This window comes from Elgaria multicarinata, chromosome 20 (genome assembly GCF_023053635.1).
Source record: "Elgaria multicarinata webbii isolate HBS135686 ecotype San Diego chromosome 20, rElgMul1.1.pri, whole genome shotgun sequence".
In the NCBI taxonomy this organism is placed as follows: Eukaryota; Metazoa; Chordata; class Lepidosauria; order Squamata; family Anguidae; genus Elgaria; species Elgaria multicarinata.
Genome location: NC_086190.1, coordinates 15,523,644 through 15,542,560, shown reverse-complemented (window position 1 = coordinate 15,542,560; position 18,917 = coordinate 15,523,644). Strand labels below are relative to the sequence as shown.

The window sequence follows — 18,917 nt, the reverse complement described above, 5'->3', positions numbered from 1 at the left end:
TTTTACACTGTAGTTTTTATATTTTTGATGGTTTTAAATTTGTATACTTTTTAATGTTCACTGTTTTAACTTTTGTAAACTGCCCAGAGAGCTTCGGCTATGGGGCGGTGTATAAATTTAATAAATAAATAAATAAATATGCAACTGTTCAAGATCCAGGAGCCCTGTCCTCCTTTTTATATGCTCACCCAATGCAGCAAGTGCTGGCCCTATCCAATGGAGAGGGTGGGGTACTTGGACTCTGTGTCAGGTGGCAAAATGTCAGGGGGCGGCATCGACTTTAGAGGCTTTGTCCAAACTGAAGTGCATCAGGAAGGCTGAAAATTTTAATTGCAGGGGACCGGGGCGGGGGGAGCCCCTGTGAGCCTGAAGGAGGAATTCAATTCCAGAGAAGCTCTCAGGAGGGGGCACATTCCAGTGTGGGAGGGTCCAAGGACAAGGGTGTGTGGCCAAAATATAAAAATGCTAGCCAAGGCTGCCAGTAAGGCAATGGGGTAGGCCTACAACTCCCATAACTCCTCACTGTTGGCTATGCCAGCTAGGACTGGTGGGACCTGCAGGCCAACACATGTGGGCCAGATCTACACCAAGGAGGGTATAACACTTTGAAAATGGTTTGAAAACAGTTTACGGAGTGTGTCCTTGGGCCCCAACAGTTGTCACTACTGTTATAAACTGTTTAAAAGCAGTGGTGTAGATCCTGCCCTGGAGAGCCAGTCCTCAAGCTGAGTTCAGCACCTTGGACAGCTTCTTTAGAGGTATGACCCAGCACAGATTCACAACCCCACTGAGATTAGAGTCCCCAGCCTCCATGGGCACCTTCCGTTCCTCCCGTTAGCTTGCGCCTGGAGTGGGAAGAACACCGCCTGAACCACTGTCGGAACGGGGGGAGCAATCTTTTCCTTCCGTTCTTCCGTTCCTTAACTCCGTGTGCGGGATCCTGGCCAGCGCGTTTCGCGAACGATGACCGCACGCCATTAATGCTTCACTTTAAAACGAGCAAAAAGGAGTGCGAAACAGGTCCTCAGGATGCGAAAGGATGTATGTGTACATAGCGTTGCAGAAATAAATCCTTTGGGGCTTTGTGCAAATAAATCCTGTTGCATCCTGAGGACCTGTTTCTCTCTTTTTTTCCTCCTTTTGGTATTGATTTCACTTTAAAATGCAGTGATGGATGCTTTGCCACAATAAATAATAATAATAATAATAATAATAATAATAATAATAATAATAATAATAATAACTGGACAACCATCTGTCAGGGATGCTTTAGGGTGGATTCCTGCACTGAGCAGGGGGTTGGACTAGATGGCCTTGTAGGCCCCTTCCAACTCTGCTATTCTATGATTCTATTACCTGCCTCTCCCTCTGGATTGAGGCAGGGAACAACACAGAATACAAAATATTATAAAAAATATTACATGTGCTGCTTTTTCTCGCAGAAAGTCACCAACAGCCTTTTCCAGATCACGGCGGTCTCTGCTTTGGGGTCCGTCCAGTACGGTTACAACCTCTGGGTCGTCTACTCCCCACATGTGGTAGGTGATATCAAACAGCAGGGCTGAATCCAGACGTCACAAACTCTGGTGCCTTCCATACGCCTGGGACTACAAGGCCATGCATCCCCCAGCTGAGCATGGATGGGGGTTGTAGTCTAACACATCCGCAGGCCACCAGGTTATAGACGTTTGGTTTAGTGCATAAAGTGGGATGGTTCCTATTCTTTACCAGGGACATTCTATCATTCTGTTACGTTTCCATTATTTTGTTTTGTATTAAGACAAATTGGAGCGTGCCTTTTGAAAACCGTTTAACGGCTATCAGTACCTTGTTTCTACGGTGGCTACTGTGTGAACTGAGCGCCGGACTAGGTGGACCCTTGTTTTGATCCATCAGGACTCTTCTTTTTCTTACGTTCTTCTGTCTCTGATTCAATCCCTGGCATCTCCAGGTAGGGCAAGAAAAAAAATGTGCCTGAAACCCTGGAGAGACGTTGTACCCATCCCTCATAGAGGAGATGCTCCAGCATGTGTTGGCCTTGCACCTCGATTTATTTGCATGCGCACTAAAGGTTTACACACATCCGCAGTATAGAGCCCCCTGTCCCAATCAGAAATGTAAGTTCTAGAGACTGGAGAAACAATAGGGTGACCCTATGAGAAGGAGGACAGGGCTTGTGTATCTTTTAATACTTGTGTAGAAAAGGGGAATTTCAGCAGGTGTCCTTCGTATGCCTGCAGCACCTGGTGAAATTCTCTCTTCATCACAGCAAGTTAAAGCTGCAGGAGCTATACTTGAGTGACCAGATACAAAAGAGGGCAGCTTTAACTGTTGTGATGGAGAGGGAACTTCACCAGGTGCTGCAGGCCTACAAATGACACCTGCTGAAATTCTCCTTTTCTACACAACTGTTAAAAGATACAGAAGCCCTGTCCTCCTTTTCATAGGGTCACCCTATATGTCCTGCCCCTGTCCCCAGTCTCCAAGGAAGCCAGACATTGTCCTTGCAACCTTTTACTTTAGAAGATGTCACTCATTTTATTTTAGAATGCAAAGTTCCGGTGAAGGAAAGATCACCCCTCGAAAAATTGTGTTTTTTATTGAATGGTTTTAACAAACATGGAACTTTTAGAACTGCTAAATTTCTTGTGTTGACCCTGCTCTTGTGCACAAAGGCCAAAGGGGAGGGAGGGATGAATGAATGAATGAATGAATGAATGAATGAATGAATGAATGAATGAATGAATGAATGTAACACATCTATGTGAAACTGTAGAATGGCTGGTTGCTAAATATAATAAACTTGACTTGGGCTTGTGCCCCAAACAAACGTAATATATAAGAATGAGACCTGAGCATGCATCGAAGGATACATTCACAGGCTTGGTAGGGTACATTCACATGCTTCCTGTCCCATGTTCATTCGGTTGCAAACCTGGTTTTCTTGTTATGTCACTGTCATGTTTCTCAGAAAACTCCTGCTATTGATGGGAGGCAAATGACGAGGTTTGCTAAGTCATCCACAAAGCTTTTATTAAGCAACAAACGTCTCTTCTACCTGAAGAGACTCTAACCTCTTGGAAATGTTCCCCTAGGCAAAACTATGCAAACTAAGCGAGACAATTGTCCCTTCAAGAAGAATAAGAAGCCACTTCTCAAACATCCGTAACTTCAGAGCGCCAGGTGCGGAGGCAGGTTCTGGTGTAATCAAACCGACTTTCTCACACCTTCCTTCCACTCCGTGCATTTGAGCTTCTGGCGGACCCTCGCATCAGCTAGCTTGTCAGGACACTCACCTCCAGAAGAAGGCTCACTTCCCATCGAGTGTGTAGGATTTGGCCTTGAGGAGATAAGCTCTGGAGAGGGCTGACTTCCAGCTGGGGAATCGCCCATGAGAGCTTCCTCCCCCATGGGTACAGGCTGGCTGGTGTCTGGTGCTGCATTGTCTAGTTCTGAATCTGATTCTGATTGACTACCTGAAACATCCCTTACCAAAACAGGGGCAGTAGGGTTAGCCATGACACCCATGTGCGGGAACTCCTTAACCACTTGCTCTCATTTCCTCCCCTAGGTCCTACAAAACATTCACAATTTCACCTTCCGAGAAGCCAAGGCCAGCATTGAAACAGAGTTTCAGATGTTCATGATGGCTGTCTCCATTAGTTCTTTTCCCATCGGAGCTATACTTGGTGCACTCCTGGTAGGATCCATGGTGGATAACTTTGGCAGGTATATAACTAACATGAAGGGCCTAGGGGGCGTGGCCCCTGCCTTGTGTGGCCTAGGCCATGGGTTCGATCCCCCCCACCCTGCATCTCCAGGTAGGGCTGGAAAAATACCCGGCTGGAAACCTGGAGAGCCGTTGCTACTAGTCATTGTCAACAATGCTGGGCTAACTGTTTTAATTGTTTTGCTGCTTTTAAATTATATATTGTTTTAACTTGGTTCATGGTTTAATTTGTTTTTAGCCGTGTATATTTACTGTTTTATACTGTGTGCTTTTATCAGCACGCCGCCCTGAGATCTTAATGATGTAGGGCGAGATATAAATGTTTTAAATAAATAAAAGGGCCAAGGGTCTGACTTGGGGAAAGGCAGCTTCCGGTGTTCCTCTTTCAATGGGTGTTTGATTCAGAACCATGAGGACTAGAAAATTGGAGAAGCCAGTGTTACTCAGTGGTGGTAAGAGCATATGAAGAGCCCTGATGCTGGATCAGACCAAGGGTCCGTACAGTCCAGTGCTCTGTTCCCACAGTAGCAAACCAGCTGTTGACCAGGTACCCACAAGCGGGACACGGGTGCAACAGCACCCTTCCACCCATGTTCCCCAGCAACTGGTGTATATAGGCTTACTGCCTCTGATACTGGAATCCAACTTGGACATTTTGCAGGCTATCATTGGCTACTAGCCCTGATGGCTATGTGCAACCTCCAAGATCACTATGCCTATGTACACCAGTTGCTGGGGAACATGGGCGGGAGGGTGCTGTGGCATTCATACCCTGCTTGTGGGTTTCTCACTGACAATTGGTTGGCTACTATGTGAACCGAGCGTTGGACTAGATGGACCCTCGGTTTGATCCATCAGGGCTCTACTTATTCTTACGTTCTTCTGACTCCGATTCGATCCATGGCATCTCCAGGTAGGGCACGGAAAAAATCCTGCCTGAATCCCTGGCGAGATGTCGCTGCCAGTCAGTGTCGACAATACTGAGCTAAATGGACCAAGTATAAGTCAACTTCCTACGTTCCTGGGTCTGAAATAGACCCTTTGGGGGAAGGGGGGGGAAATACCCACATCTTCTCAGTTATATGTCCTCCAACCAACAGGTAGTCATAGCCAATTTGACTTCAATGGGTTTTATACCCAGGGCATCATTTAACATACATCTCCAGCTTTGTTTATTATTTATTTATTTACGTTTTTTTTATATACCGCCCCATATCTCAAATAGATTCTGGTGCGATGAATATGGGAATAAAACAGTAAAAAGAAAGAAGATTAAAAACAGGAAATGATAAACGGTTCAGTTTAAAGGAAAGGAAAGGAACCTCTCGTGCAAGCACTGAGTCATTACTGACTCTTGGAGGGACGCCAGCTTTCGCTGACGTTTTCTTGGCAGGCCTTATAGCGGGGTGGTTTGCCGTTGCCTTCCCCATCAGTTTAAAACAAAGGACCAATACAAACAGTGGCTGGGTAGTTGAGGAAGGCTTCCTGGAACAGAGTTGTTTTCTGGAGGCGCCGGAAGCAGCCTAGTGTTGGTGCCTGCCTGACCTCCAGGGGCAGGGAGTTCCAAAGGAAAGGGGCCACCACACTAAAGGCTCTTCTCCTGGTGGACTCCAATCGGGCCAAATATTCATGTGGAACCACCAGAAACACGCCCTCCAATGAAAGGTCCTCACTTCCATCCCAGGCCCCATCCTCAGTACCTTAAATTAAAGCATCCAGATCACAAGTTTCTAGTCCTTTGGGTTGAAACTGAGTGAGCTGCGCCCGCTGAGTCCTCAGCGGCAAAAGGACGCCCCTGAACAAGGTTTACGGGGCTTGGGGTTTGCAGCCTCAGTGGTTTCACAGGAGCACTTTGACTTTTCCATCAGGTGAGCGAAGCCACAAGAAATTGCACGAGAAATGACAGGGGCCTGCCTGGAATTCCTTCGCTCCTTTTCCTGCCCGTAATTCCCTCATTCTTTTGATGCTAGCACTCATTTATGGACACTCACCCAACCAACCGACCAACCTCCATTTCACTGTCTTTTTCAGGAAAGGTACCTTGCTGATAAATAGCTTTTGCTCCATGGTCTCTTCTACGCTCTTGGCTTCTGCCAATGTATTGCATGGCACAGTGTTCTCCTTGTTTTCCCGCTTTCTCATTGGAATAAACATGGGTGAGTCCTCGCATTGGATTTAATGGTTTGATTTTTATTTATTTTTTAAGGGAAAGGGGACCCATCAATCATCGGTGCCCATCTGGCAGCGTGTCAGATACCTTTAAGCCCTACATGTGAGGAGGAAGCATGCTCTGGTTCGGGGCCCTGCTGATAAGCCAGAAATGGCTGGGGCAACAACATCCCCTATAAAAGGGAGCCTAGTCCTTGCTGGAGCAACATCTTTCTCACAGCACTGCCTGCTGGACAGCTCCCCAGCTAATCTATTTTCAATTAAGACACCAACTGCCCTCCTAGAAGGAAGGACTTCTTCACAAGGTGCAGAGTTAAACTATGGAACTCACCACAAGATGTGGTGATGGCCACCCATTTGGATGGCTTTAAAAGGGGGTTGGATCAATTCCTGCAGGAGGAGGCTACCAATGGCTACTAGTCCTGATGGCTAAGTGCAACCTCCAGTATCAGAGGAAGTAAGCCTGTATATAACAATTACTGGACACGGTTGCATTCGTGTCCTGCTTGTGGTTGCCTGTTCAATATGTGAACAGGGTGCTGGACTAGATGGACCCTTGGTCTGATCCACCATGGCTTTTCTCATGTTCTGATGTTCTTAAGATGCACAGGCTCTGACTTGGGCTCATCTCCAAGGGCAGAAAAAAGGGATCGCCACTGAGAACACATCTCTGTGAGCTCTTGTGAAATCTGGTAGGGTGTGGAGATAGAGCAGGGCATCTCCCATACTGACGGTGCGGAAAGCCATGTCTCCGTACAATTTAATCTAGCAGCCTCGCAGATCACCCCATGGGATGTCCCACCAATGATGGATGGGACGTCCCATCAATCAATCAAACTAATTGTTTGAGTAATGAGCAAAATACATATTACCAACGCTTCCTGCATTCCATGGAGATGCTTGTATGTTTCGACACATGTCAACATGAATACTATGAATTATCCCTTGATTTATTATCTAACTGGTGCCTACTATCAGCTTTGGCTGATACGCCAGCTGTGCCCCTTCCTAGAGTCGGAAGACCTAAAGACAGTCATGCACGCGCTGCTAACTTCGAGGCTCAACTTGTGCAATGCGCTCTACATAGGGCTACCATTGTGCCTAGTCCAGAAACTTCAATTAGTCCAAAATATGGCAGCAAGGCCAGTCACCGGAACACCTAGGGGTGACCACATTACACCAGTTTTAAAATCTCTTCACTGGCTGCCAATTAGTTTCCAGGCAAAGTATAAAGTGTTGGTGATCACCTTTAAAGCCCTACATGATTTGGGTCCAGGCTACCTGCGGGATCGCCTTCTCCCGTACAATCCGCCTCGCACACTCAGGTCCTCTGGCAAGAATTTACTCCAGCCAACAAAAACAAGGCTGACAACTAGTACCCAGAGGACCTTTTCCTCTGCTGCTCCCAGATTGTGGAATGGCCTGCCGGGAGAGATTCATCAACTTAACAGTCTTCCGGAATTTAAGAAAGCCATAAAGACTGATCTCTTCCGGCAGGCCTACCCAGTTGAATTTTAAGATGCCTTTTTAATAATGGGCTGCTTTTAGTCATGTATTAGTTTTAAATGTTTTAATTAGTTATATGTATTTTATGGTGTTTGCATTTGTGTTGTACCCCGCCTCGATCCGGAGGGAGAGGCGGGTAACAAAATTATTATTATTATTATTATTATTATTATTATTATTATTATTATTATTATTATCTAACCAGGCATATTTTCCAGTGCGGTCCCATTGTACCTCGGAGAGATCTCCCCAGTGAAAATGAGAGGAGTCATTGGCATGATGCCTCACCTCTTTCTAACCATAGGTGTCCAAGTGGCTCAGATCCTAGCTTTCCGTGAAATCATGGGGACCGCAGAAGGTAAATCCGAGTGCCATATCCCGTAGCCCAGGGGTGAGGAATCTCTTTCAAGCATGAGCACTGAATCCAGTTTCGGAGGAGCTGCATTCCAGTGGTGGGTGGGTCTGAAAGTAAAAGGGGCAGGGCTTACAAAAATCCCAGAAAGCCAGCATATTACAGCATAAAGCTTTTATTGCCATTAGCTAAAGCATTCGACCTATTAGAATGGGAGAAAGATCAGGGAACTACCCAATGATTAGTGGTTGGGGGAAAGGAACAGGGCCAATGGGAGAGGTTGTTCTGGGGGGACACTGGAGGGGGCAGATTGTGAGCCCTGGAAGGCCAGATTTAAACCCCAGACTCGAGGTTCCCCAGCACTGCCTTCACCTGTAGCATATCGGATATGTTATAGCCGTCGATAATTGTACCTTCTTCCACAGGTTGGCCAGTACTGATGAGCCTCTCCGGGATACTGTCATTATTTCAGATCATCCTAGTCCCCTCCTTCCCTGAAAGCCCACGGTATCTACTGATTCAGAAGAAAGATGAAAAGAAAGCCAGGGAAGGTACTGATTGTATGAGAACAGTGGTACTAGATACAGGCAGATACCCTTGAAATGCCTTGTTAGTGTTCCCTGCAGAAAGAGAGAGAGCGCCTTTCACCCGATCTGCACGTCAAAGCATTCCAGCCTTTGTAGTTGTGAACAAACGTGAGCGAGCAAGTGTACTGGTTCCTGAATGCCAGCCAGCTCAAGCTAAACTAAACAAACCAGGGACTTTCTGTACCTGGGTTGTTTACCATGACAACTGAACTCGGAATTGTAGTTTGTTAGAGAGAGACAACCCAGAGTTAGTATCCATGGTTTGTTCTTGGGTTCCAACTCTTGGCTATCTCTCCTCTAACAAGCCACAATTCCAGGTTCAGATGTCACAATAACCCTGGGATGGAGCATCTCTGGGGCTGTTTAGTCCCACCCAGCTTCAGCAGGAGTGATCAATCAGAGTTTGCTTGCTCCAACTTCATTTACAACAAACCACGGTTAACAAACTGTGGATTGTTGTAACGTCCTTTATATAAATTACAATTTGGATGGTACCTAATACCTTTATGGCTAAACGTGAGAGCTTTGGCTATGGGGGGGTATATAAATGCAATAAATAAGTATAATCTCCAAGGAGACTTGTGTCAGAGATGCCAAACTCCTACAGCTGATATATTCCATAACTTTCAGAGCAATCCAATCCAAATTTTGTTGTTATCCGTGAGTTTGCTGGTTTATAAAGCACCACTGGTAATCATGGGGAGAATGTTGGCGATTACAGACTAGGATTTTGATGTTTGTAGCCTAAAGGGATAGGGCCAAAAAAATATCCCAGAAAGCCCAGAGAGCTTTGGCTATTGGGCGGTATAAAAATGTATTAAATAAATTAATAAAGGATCAGGTGCATTTTTTGTGGGTTCTCTTGGATCCAGAACTGTCACTTGAGATACAGGTGGACTCAGTGACATGGAACACCTTTTATCAGATTAGGCTGATATACCAACTACGTCCTTATCTGGACACAGAGATAGCCTAGCTACAGTTATCCATGCTCTGCTAACTCTCGTCTGGATTACCACAATGCGTTATCCGTGGGGCTGCCTTTGGAAATGGTCCAGAACCTTCAGTTGGTCCAAAATAAGGCAGCATGGTTGTTAACGGGGACTGGCCAACGTGATCATATTATGCCAGTACTTTTCATAGAATCATAGAATAGCAGAGTTGGAAGGGGCCTACAAGGCCATCAAGTCCAACCCCCTGCTCAATGCAGGAATCCACCTTAAAGCATCCCTGAGAGATGGTTGTCCAGCTGCCTCTTGAATGCCTCTGGTGTGGGAGAGCCCACAACCTCCCTAGGTAACTGATTCCATTGTTGTACTGCTCTAACAGTCAGGAAGTTTTTCCTGATGTCCAGCTGGAATCTGGCTTCCTTTAACTTGAGCCCGTTATTCCGTGTCCTGCACTCTGGGAGGATCGAGAAGAGATCCTGGCCCTCCTCTGTGTGACAACCTTTTAAGGTTGTCACCTTCCATCTTTGTTGGCTGCAAGTCCACGTATGAGCCCAATTCAAAGTGTTGGTATTTATATTCAAAACCCTAAACTGCTTGGGGCCAGGTTACCTGAAGGACTGTCTCCTGCCATATATATCTGCCCGGACCCTAATATCATCTTCAGCAGTCCTTCTCTGGTAGCTCCTGCCAAAGGAAGTGAGGTGGGTGGCTACTAAGAACAGGGCCTTATCAGTGGTGGCACCCTGGTTGTGAAATGAGCTCTCCAGAGAGGCTCACGTGGTGCTTTTTTCAGTGCCAGGTGAAGACCCTTTAATTTTTTTCACCCTTTCAGTCTTTCGATTTCTGTTGTTTTGAAATTCGTTACCGTGTTCAAATCTTTGCACTGCTGTTCAGTTTTATTTGGGTTCGTAATTTTTCATTTGGGATTCGATACCGTCGTTTTAAACCTTGGCCTGGCTTTTATAGGACGCTTTATTGCATCAGGTTTTACCGTTTTCATGGCTGTGAAGCGCCCACAGAGCTCGGGTTACTGGGTGGTCCATAAATGTAATGATAAAATAAAAATAACATGATCAAATAAAATAATCTCCGCCTTCCTGCAATTCAAATCCTTTTGGCTGCTCCTCCCATCCAGCCTTGAAGGAGCTGAGAAACCGAAGTGACGTGGAGAATGAAATAGAGGAACTGCGTCAAGAGGACCTCTCCGATAAGGTGGACCGGGGCATGAATTCCCTTCGTCTCCTCTGCCACGCACCCCTGCGGTGGCAAACCATCTCCATCATCATCTTGATGTGCGGCCAGCAGCTCTCCGGCGTAAACACGGTAAGGAAGGCGACATCGCCAGCGGTTCGGATGCAGAGCCCAAGATAAAAGAGAGGTGGACATAGGGAGCTTGTTTTACACCATCAGGATTCAGAGACCTGGGTAGGATCTACACTACAGCTTCATGACAGTTTATAATAGTTTTGACAACTGTTCATAAGAACAAAGCCTCGTGTGGCGCAGAGCGGTAAAGCAGCAGTTTCTGCAGCTGAAACTCTCCCCACGGCCTGAGTTCGATCCCAGCGGAAGCTGGTTTCAGGCAGCCGGCTCAGGTCGACTCAGCCTTCCATCCTCCCGAGGTCGGTAAAATGAGTACCCAGTTAGCTGGGGGAAAGGGAATAACGGCCAGGGAAGGCAACGGCAAACCACCCCGCTATAAGGCCTGCCAAGAAAACTGACGTCCCTCCAAGAGTCAGTAATGACTCAGTGCTTGCACGAGAGGTTCCTTTCCTTCCTTCATAAGAACATCAGAGGTGCCCTGCTGGATCAGACCAAGGGTCCATCTAGTCCAGCACTCTGTTCACACAGTGGCCAACTGGAGTTCGGGCCCAGGACACCCCTTGTATACTGTTTTCAAAACGTTTTCAAAGTGTTATATCCTGCTTGGTGTAGATCTGGCCCTGGGTATCATAAGAAGAGCCCTGATGCTGGATCCGACCAAGGGTCCATCCAGTCCAATACTCTGTTCACACAGTGGCCCACCAGCTGAACCCTTTTCCATATTTCTTGCACTCTGCGTGCATTTACTCAGCACGTTCTTGCTTCTGAAGCAAGGGGTGTTAAGTCAGTTAGCCATCAATCCTTTCCTTCTTTTAGACATTTCCGAGAAAATCTAACAGGCAGTATCCATTGCCAATACTATTTAGAGGAGACCCATTGAAATGAATGAGACTGAATTTAGTCAGTCCCATTACGCACATTGGATACTGGTTTACTCATTCTGGAACAGCTGCAACGATGACCCCATTCAGCAATTTTTAAGAGTCTGGATTTGAGGGAAACGGAAAAGAAGCCATGTGAATGCAGGAACATCAGAAGTGCCCTGATGCTGGATCAGACCAAGGGTCCATCTAGTCCAGCACTCTGTTCACACTGTGGCCAACCAGCCATCAGCCAGGGACCAACAAAGCAGGACATGGTGCAACAGCAACCTCCCACCCATGTTCCCCAGCAACTGGGGCACATAGGCTTACTGCCTCAGATAGTGCAGACAACACACAACCATCAGGGCTAGTAGCCCTTGATAGCCTTCTCCTCCAGGAGAAAGCTATCAAGAATATCAGGTTTCTTATATTAAATGGGCAGTGCTTATCTATACATGAACAGGGCATTCCAGGGTGTTTCCAAGTGCATGCTTTTCCCGGCTTCCCTGACTCTTCCATCAGTCACCATTGTGCCTCTAGGGATGGCCAACGTTTTTGTGCTCATTGGACAATCCCATTCTCTGAATGCTTGTCCACGGGCCAGAATTCTTCAGTGCCTTAGACCACAATCCTAGGCAAGTTTAGAGAGAGAAAAAAGTCCTACAACCCCCAGAATTCCCCAGCCAGCCATGAAGATGTAAGAGCTTTTTCCTCCCACTTGTTTGGGGAAGGCTAAACTAGAATCTGCAACTTCATTTTCCAGCAAAGGACAGCCTTCTAGATTAAGGGAACCTGACCGCCAGGGTTCAATATAGGTACATAGTTCTTTACTTCCCCTCAAACTCTAGGTCTTCAGTAGCATCTTTCATGACTCTAAGGGCTTTTCTGCTCCTCATTCCCTACTCACAGTCACTTGCTGGTTCTTTAAATGATGATGTGACCCACTAGTTTCGCTCCTGCGTCAAACCAGCACTTTCTGCACGTGTTTTGAGAGCACAGAATATGCGGCATTTAATTGTGAGAGCGAAAGGAAGTGCGATTTCCTCTTGTGTATTTGCACCACTCCGCTACATCACAGCGCCACCTAGAGGTTATGTAGCAGGAGAGCAGGCAACGAAACGCTCCTCGTGTAGTGCTCAGATCTCGATTCCGTAACGAAGCCGAAAATAGTTACAGCCGATTAATATCCCCGTGCCGGACAGCTCTAAGACGTTCCGTTGTTCTGTTCTCATTTCAGGTATACTATTATACAGAGAGAACCTATCAGGCAATGGGTCTAAGCAAAGATTCTGTCCGGTACATCAGTTTATTCTCAACCGTTTCCATGCTCGTTGCTATCTCGTGCGGGGTAAGCATCTCCTATCCCTGTCTTTCTTGCCCTTTAAGCTGCCTAGGGATTTCGTTACATGAAGCAATATATAAGTATTTCCAGGGCCGGCCGAAGACATTTCGCTGCTTGAGGCAAAAGACAAGAAAGGATGTTTTTAATACAATAAAAGAACGCCGACACATTTCAGACATTAAGCTCCTTCCTCAGGGCAATCCGAAAAGACAATATATCATATTGATACACTCACATGACCACCATTGTATATCGCACAAATGATACAAATGTGCATCGTCATATAAAATTGTACTTTTTAATTTGCGATATAGAATGCTGGTCATGTGAGTGTATAAATATTATACGTTGGGCCTGCCCAAATAACACGCTAAGCCACAGTTAGGCCGCTAACCCTTTTGCAGCAAATGTTTAAACCGTGGTTATGTAATCTCCATGGTTAGGGATTTGCTCACATGACACACCACGCCATGATGCTTAGTTCAAAATGCTGAACCACTGTAGTTTACCGTGAACAGGGTCACCGTCTTTTCAGATTGCCCTGAGGAAGGAACTAAGGGTCCAAAATACACTGCGCTTTTATTATATTAAAAACCATCCTTTTTTCTATCCCTTTGCCTTTTGGGGGGGGCATCCCCTGCACATGCCGCCTGATGCAATGGCTTCACTTTGCCTAACAGAAGGGCCGGCCCGGAGTATCACCAATAAAATAAATAAGTCTCGAAGCTCATTCTGCTCCACCGGTCATATCTTCATTACAAATCCATTGTATCCGTTTTATGCCGTCACTTCCCTCAAAGCATCCTGGGTATTGTAGTTTGTGGGGGGGGTTAATGAGTTTCAGAAGGTTTGGAAAGTATCTGTAGGAAAATCAGCTTGCATTTTCATTCCACAGAGAGAGAGATAGAGAGAGAGGGAGGAAATAAAACCTGCTTTGGAAAGACTCCAATTTTTGCTTCAGGTTCCAGTGTAGTGTAGCGGCTAGAGTGTTGGACTGGGAGTCGGGAGATCCGGGTTCTAGTCCCCATTCAGCTATTGAAACCCACTGGGTGACTTTGAGCCAGTCCCAGACTCTCAGCCCAACCTCCCTTGCAGGGTTGTTGTTGTGAGGATAAAAGTGGAGAGCAGAAAGATTATGCATGCCGCCTTGGGTTCCTTGGAGGAAAAACGGTGGGATACAAATCCAATAAATAAATAAACAAACCATTTTTGGCCTACAAGGGCAGGACATTTCGGTGCCCAGTTAGAGCTGCCCCATGCTCCATTGCTCCTGACCAGCAACTGCAGGTTTTTATTATTTATTATTGCATTTATATACCGCCCCATAGCCGAAGCTCTCTGGGTGGTTTTCTCTAGGGCTGTGCACGGACCCCCCCGATCCTCTTCGTGCCCGATCCGCAAATTGCGGATAGGGCCCGCTCCGCCTCAATCTGCCTAGGGGCCACTCCGCTGAGGAGCTCCAGCTCCGAATCGGAGCTCCCCAGTGGTGGGGAGTGGCGCCAGGTAAGGCCACCCTCCCTCCTCCCCCTTACCTCTGTCCGTCCCGGCCCATGCCAGATTCACTAGATTGCGGCCTACACTTCCTGGCTCTAGTGAAGCTGGGATGGGACAGGACAGATGCAGGTAAGACCCCCCTCCTTCCTCTCCCTTACCTGCATCCGTCCACGGTCCTGCGGCTGCTTCAACTGCTTCAACCGTTGCAGCCTAGTCTTCCTGTTTGAGTCCTCAGGCTCAGTTGAAGCAGCCGCAGGACCGCGGACGGATGCAGGTAAGACCCCCCTCCCCCTTACCTGGTTCTGCCGCCGTCGCCGCATGGGCAGCAGCGACAGCGGCAGGGCCAAGTAACAACCCCTTACCTTTTTCATGGAGTTCCGGATCGAGGCGAAGGATCCGCCTTCGCCTCGATCCGCTCCACAACGCTCCGCAGCTCCCCCGATCCTCTTCACCTCCGCCTTAAGGGGAGACGAAGCCCCCCGATCCGCTCCTGCTTCTCCAGTCCAAGGAGAAGCGGAGCACATCCCTAGTTTTCTCACGGGGGAGAGGTGGAGAAATGGTGTCTTGTCCAAAGCAACCAGGATTTCCTCTCCAGACAATAGAACTGCGGCTTTTCCTGACCTCTAGGAAGAGCTGGGGTCCATAGGAAAAGATTCAAGTCCTTCCTGCCAATAACTAAACTTTAGCAGAAGCATAAAGGGGGGGACCCTACACAAAAGCTGGGATGCCAGCAAACCGTGTGGGAAAGGGAGCAGAGCCAGGGGGACCTGTTTTAGGCCTGGGCTCTGTTGCTGTGACATCCTTCGTCCTCTAGATGTACGTCATTGAATTGAAGGGGCGGAAGATTCTCCTGCTCACTGGTTTCGGGATCTGCAGCTTCCTTTGCATCCTGTTAACGGTGACTATCGAACTTCAGGTAGGGAGCATGTAATTTCAAGAGTGGGTCCGAACAAGAGCCGAAAGTTCCTCGCGGGGCTGCACTTGGCAGTCCCCTGGATCCCCACCCACCCCATACCTTGGTGGAATAGCAAACTGCAGCATTCCTCACGACAGGCCTTTTGGGTAAAATGTCCCCACTGGCTGATCCCCCCCACTGCAAAATTTATTTGGCCGTTGCATTCAGATGCCGCAGAGTTCACCTGGACTTGGCTCTTGATCCATTGCATTCTGGGGCTTTAGGATTAGGGAGCCCATTCCAAAGAACGGTCATTTTTCAAGACAGTGGTCAGCAAAAACGTTCCCATGGGTATCAACATGCCCATCGAAACCCCTATTGGCAACTACCGTACTGCCTGCATTTCCTGATTTTTATTTCTTATGATTTTTATTCTTGTTTCACTGGGGGCCTGCTGCAAAGCCTCACCCGGTCGCCTGGGGCGAGCATGCATCTCCTCCAGGTGAACAGGCAGGGAACATTTCTGAATCAGAAGGTGAAGGATTCTATCCCGTTTCTCCTAGATGTGCACCTCTCTTGCTGTCCGACTCCTGGTTTTTATTTTCATTTAAGATCTTTTTTTTAACTGGGAGGCTGTCCTGCTGCCATAGAATCATAGAATAGTAGAGTTGGAAGGTGCCTCTAAGGCCATCGAGTCCAACCCCCTGCTCAATGCAGGAATCCACCCTAAAGCATCCCTGACAGATGGCTGTCCAGCTGCCTCTTGAATGCCTCTAGTGTGGAAAAGCCCACCACCTCCCTAGGTAACTGATTCCATTGTCGCACTGCTCTAACAGTCAGGAAGTTTTTCCTGATGTCCAGCCAGAATCTGGCTTCCTGTCACTTGAGCCCGTTATTCCGTGTCCTGCACTCTGGGAGGATGGAGAAGCGATCCTGGCCCTCCTCTGTGTGACAGCCTTTCAAGTATTTGAAGAGGGCTCTCATGTCTCCCCTCAATCTTCTCTTCTCCAGGCTAAACATGCCCAGTTCTTTCAGTCTCTCCTCATAGGGCTTTGTTTCCAGACCCTTGATCATCCTCGTTGCCCTCCTGGTTGCTATGTGCAGTTCTGCCTTCCGGCGCCATCTTTGTTTGGGTTCTAAAGAGTGGGGTTTTGTGTTTTGAACTCACACCCCACCCCTGTCTTGTCCTCAGGTTCTTGGGCAAACAACGTTCTCTTTCAGCTCATCACTTTTCCTTCTGGGAAATGAGCATTTTGTGGCCATCCACGCCCACAATGGCAGCCATATTTTTTATTTTTTAAAAAAAGGGAGGCACTTGGCTCACAATGACAGTCATTTTGCGTGAGCGCCCATGACACTTTCTTAAAGTCTCAAATGTGCCCGCTGGGCGAAAAAAGGTTGGGGTTCCGCCACTTTTAGATAAGGGACATCGGACACCCTCGCTCGTGCGTGACTGAAGCAAGACCAACTTTCTCCAACAGAGGACCTTCAAATGGATATCTTACATCAACACAGTTTTCATCAACGTTTACCTGATGGGACATGCCATAGGGCCTAGTAAGTGCTCAGATGATGTACAGGGCTCCTTGAAGGATGTGCAAGAGATATGGGTGAGAAGTGGCATTTAGCACCTTCATAGAATCATAGAATAGTAGAGTTGGAAGGGTCCTAAAAGGCCATCCAGTCCAACCCCCTGCTCAATGCAGGAATCCACCCTAAAGCATCCCTGACAGATGCTTGTCCAGCTGCCTCTTGAAGGCCTCTAGTGTGGGAATGCCCACCATCTCCCTAGGTAACCGGTTCCATTGTCATACTGCTCTAACAGTCAGGAAGTTTTTCCTGATGTCCAGCCGGAATCTGGCTTCCTGTAACTTGAGCCTGTTATTCCGTGTCCTTTTTTATTTATGCATCCTGAGCCCTTCCACTAAGATTCAGTGCTCGGGGCGGCTTACATCCATTAATAATAATAATAATAATAATAATAATAATAATAATAATACAAATAGAGCGATTGAACAATCTGTGTGTGATGCACTCAAAGGGGAGGCAGACAAAGCAATTTTAAAAAAAGAGAGGGATCCTTTAAAAAGAAAAGAAAAGTCACCCCAACAGGTCAAATGCCAGCCTTGAACCCCCGTCTCTCCACCAGGCGCCCTTCCCAACCTGCTGATCACAGAACTCTTCCTGCAGTCGTCCCGTTCGTCAGCGTACGTGGTTGGAGGATTCGTGCACTGGCTGCTCAACTTTTTCACGGTGGTGACGTTCCTTGCGATAGAGGTGAGCGCTTTTGCAGGCCGCTTGGGTGGGGAATGGGTGTTGGGGAAGATGGGGGTTGGGTCCGCGGCCCCTCTCCTTCAGTGAGTCTACGTTCTCAACGCCACGGTCACCCCTCTCCTCCTCTTCCTCATCATGGCTCCCACTTGCTTGCTGGACAGGCGGAGAGCCACGGAGCGAGGAGGCCGTGGCGTCTCCCACTCCTCCTTCTCGACCGTTATCAGGGCCAGAGCGAGAGGCAGGTGAATAAGGAGGTTGCAACGGGGAAGTGGGGGAACAGCTCCAGGGAGCTCTTGGGGCATGTGGGACCTTGGCATGTGCCCAACTACACCTACCATTGGCGCTAACCCTGCCCAAGAAGATGTACCGGTGGTATATATCGGGCCAAGTTTAAGGTTCTTGTACTTGTGTACAAAGCCCTAAACAACTTGGGACCAGGATACCTGAGAGAGCACCTTCTCCCCTACCAACCTGCCCGGTCACTGAGGTCATCTGAGGGCCTGCTCCTGGTGGTTCCACCTAGATCCATCCTCCTATTGGAATCCACCAGAGGAAGAGCCTTCAGCGTGGCGGCCCCCCCTCCTGTGGAATTCTCTGCCTCTGGAGGTCAACTTTGTACTCCTTTCGGCACCTCCTGAAAACATCCTTATTCCAGGAAAGCCTTTCCTTAATGTCCAGCCAGGTGTCACTGTATTTGCTTTTTAAAAAAATTGTTTTAACTGTTTTATTCTGTTTTATTTTCAATTTATCTTGAACACAGCTCTGAAATTTTCAATGGGGAGAGGTATATAAATATTCTAAATCAATCAATCAATAAAGAAGTGTCTATACAATACCCATGTCCATCCCTTTCTTCCTCTCTCTCTCTCTCTTCCATTTTTATTCTCAGCCATTCGTCAAGGCCTACTTATTTCTCTTCTACTGCCCTGTCTGCACAGCAACTTTTTTATATATCTACAAGATGGTCCCAGAAACCACAGGAAAGACCTTTCTGGATATCAAGACGCTCATGCCCGTCGTCACAGCTAAGCAGTGTCTGGTGAAGGTGCAGCCAGAAGAAGAGAAAACGGAACTTACTCCATGAAGAGTTTGATTTAGTGCTTGTAATAACAAGGCGATGATCCTCAGAGATAATCTCAGTGTCATCTTTGGTTCTGTCAATACACTAGCATTAAGGCTTTCCTTTCCAATGAGAAGGATCAGCCTTTACATCTAGACTTTTCTACATAAAAAAATGTATATATATATATATATTAACAAAGCAAGAGACCATTTTGTTTGTGGCTTTCTCTTTCAGGAGTTCATAGAATCATAGAATAGTAGATTTGGAAGGAGCCTACAAGGCCATCGAGTCCAACCCCCTGCTCAATGCAGGGATCCACCCTAAAGCATCCCTGACAGATGGTTGTCCAGCTGCCTCTTGAAGGCCTCG

The 18,917-nt window shown here is 47.3% G+C and overlaps 1 pseudogene; it reads left to right on the top strand.

The window, feature by feature from the left end:
• The first annotated feature begins 1,421 nt into the window (after positions 1-1,421).
• LOC134411591 (solute carrier family 2, facilitated glucose transporter member 5-like) lies at positions 1,422-18,569 on the top strand (annotated as a pseudogene).
• The last annotated feature ends 348 nt before the right edge of the window (positions 18,570-18,917 follow it).